This window comes from Nicotiana tomentosiformis, chromosome 3, assembly GCF_000390325.3.
Source record: "Nicotiana tomentosiformis chromosome 3, ASM39032v3, whole genome shotgun sequence".
Taxonomy (NCBI): Eukaryota; Viridiplantae; Streptophyta; class Magnoliopsida; order Solanales; family Solanaceae; genus Nicotiana; species Nicotiana tomentosiformis.
In genome coordinates this window covers 19,763,215-19,766,366 of record NC_090814.1, presented here as the reverse complement: position 1 = coordinate 19,766,366, position 3,152 = coordinate 19,763,215, and positions in this window count along the sequence as shown.

Below are 3,152 nucleotides of genomic sequence, written 5' to 3'. Positions count from 1 at the left end.
AAGTCACCGAGGACATACACTGTGGTAACCTCGAATCATAAATGCATGCAAATTTTATAAAAGATAATAAAGTCACTGTTCGGGGACGTCTCATCTCGTAAGGTGATATTCAACCTCTCTTTGGGGTATATCACTTCGTATACCATACCTGACCTCAAAGAGAGGTCAGTAGATTCTCGTGTCTCTATTACATCGTACCCAGCCTCAGGAGGTCTCAGTAACATCACCTTAACACATTATTCCATACCCGACCTCATCGGGTCTCGGTGATATAACCTATCACATTATTCGTACCCAGCCTCCTTAGGGCTCGGTGTTACCGGCTAACTCATCATTTTATACCCGGTCCTATCGGGGAATCGGTTATAATATTTAACGCATTGTTCCATACCCGGTCCCGTTGGGAGCTTGGTTAGTTAAAATAAATACATAGATATGAAAGTAAAATGCAAAGTCAATTATAAGAGACATCACAGTTTGACCCAGAATGAACGACATTTCACAACCTTATGATGTTATCCGGAGATATCTTAAGCTGGGCAAGAAATGTTACCAGTAGAGAACACACATGAAATTTTTTTCAAGAAGGATTTAACCCAATTTGAGCTTGCACCATATGGATCAAATAGGAAAATACGTTTATATCAAGCCATGCCAAGAAGGAAGACTGCCTCACATACCTTTTCAAAGAATTACCTTCACTTCTGAGTTCTTCACCTCTATAGTGATTATCTTTACTTTCAAATAAATCTTTAAAATCAGTATCACAAGAATACATATGGTATAGAGATGATTACGAGCCCTTTTTCTTGAATTCTCATCAGGTTTACTTTGGATTTTAGTCGTAAATCGTTTAGAAGTTCTTAGAATGTTTGAGAGCATTTTTGAATGAGCTAAAACTACTGACATCTCCTAGAATAAAAGGGAAGAAAGCTTTACTCCCTTTTTATACCAAGTCTAGGAATCCCCACCGCCCCAAGTATCAATTGGGTCACCCGACCCGACCTGACCCGACCACTCGGTGGGGGAAGCTGGCGCAAATCTAGTAAAGCACTATCACACCCCCGCCCCCATAAGTGTCGACGGCTGATTGGTTGTACTAAAAATGTTTATCTTTTTTTTCAATTTCATAAATGGGTAAAAAATGGTGCAGGGTGTGACATCATCATTCCCCCCCCCCCGAAACATTTATCCTCGAATATTGAATTACAGACAATCTCTCGGGATTCTTTTCTTCTCTTCAATCATCCTAGGTGGTGTTGGATCTATAAAAGTATACACATTAATGAAAAATACAAATAGTATACATGTAACCATATCTGATGGTAATTCTAGGTTCTGTTGTCCCGACAACGCATAAATGCAATTTTGTGGCCCACTCGAACTAGACACACCACCTCTATTTCTACCTTTTCCAACCGATATCAACATGCCTTGGTCATGAGGGTGTACTGATGATGAAGAAGCTGCTACATACCCCTTTGGTTACATCACACTACTCCCACCTCTCACCAGGCAAAAATGCATGATATGGCCAGGTTGCCCACACGAATAATATAAATCTGAACCTTGGCGAAATGGCCCAAAATAATTCTTACCACATCGGTCACAATATGGCATGGGGGGTCTCACCTCACTATAATCCCTACTATACAGTGAGCTCTGCCCTCAGAAACTTTGGACCTGATTGGAATAAGTGGTCTGATCACAATGATGGCCCTGGGACTGTGATGGTACATTAGCCACCGTATAAGTTGGTTGTAGGGTAATCGTGGGCCTAAATTTACCTCGAGACTCTCCCGCATCACATATGGATCGGGCTCTCTTATGTTGGCTTCGATCATACTCTTGAGTGGCTCAGTGCTACCTCTTACGATTCTCCAAGTTCTATGCATAAGCTTGAATACGAGCAATATCCATATTCAGATTCAGAGAAGCAGTGGTACATTCATTAATCAAATGTGGTCCCAAACCACCCACAAACCGATGTACTCTATCACTTATCTCAGCCAGAACCGAAAGGGAACATCTAGAGAAGGAGTTAAATCACATATTATATTCCCGAACACTCGTATTACCTTACTCCAATTATAAGAATCTATCTTGCCTGGATCAGCGGAGCTCAACAGGCAAATACTACTGCAAAAATGCCTCAGAAAACTCTTTCCATCTAGTCGGTGGTGCAAGAGATCCCCTAGATCGTTCCCAAGTTTCATACCATACTACAACAATATCTCGCAATCTATAAGAAGCAAGCTCTACAGACTCAGTATCTGAGGCATGCATAACTCGTAAGGTTCGCTGCATCTGATCTAAAAAGTTCTGCGGATCTTTATTTGAATATGTTCCAGTGAATACCGGGGGGTCCAAATTAATGAAGTCCTGAACCCTTGCACTTACTATTTTATTTGAAATGCTAGGGGTCTAACGCTAAGCCTAGAAAGCTACTAATCGAGTCAACAACTATACCGTACTCCTCGTATCTAAATCCTACTCATGAGCAACCGGGGGAGGAATAGGAGGTACATTAGTTTCTCTTTTCTGTTTCATGGGGTAGTGTTGTTGTCCCTGATATCTGAGTATCAGCCTCATTATGAGTTTCACGTTGATCTATGTAGGCATGTGGCACCCAACAAGTACCTACTCCTACCTCCTCACCCAATCCTTGAACAACAGTCTGACGTCTCGTAATAGGCATCACTATAAATATAAACAAGATGGGGATTAGAAGTAAATACTTATGACTCATCTTTATTGCACGATCTTGATCAGAAGGAAAGGTATTCACCCTGGATATGAATACACACTTTAATACATATCAACTCCGTACAGCTACTCCGAAGAAATGAGTACGACAACTAACTGCTGAAATAAGCACCCTACTATGGAGGAATGATGGTATGCTATAATCTTGTATTTTAGTCGCTTATTGCACTCTAATTTACTGCACGTTAATTGAGTTGGAGCTTTAATCGCTAGTGTTTTGCACTAATTATGTATTTTATGCCTTGTAGGAGTGATTCCGATCAATGTAGATGTTGTGGAATAAATTCACGCTATTTTGGAGCTTTGAAGTCTTTGTAAAAGCCCAATGATTAAGTTGGGATCGTGTTCGGGGATCAACGGATGATAGTGCACTTTAAGAACGCAAT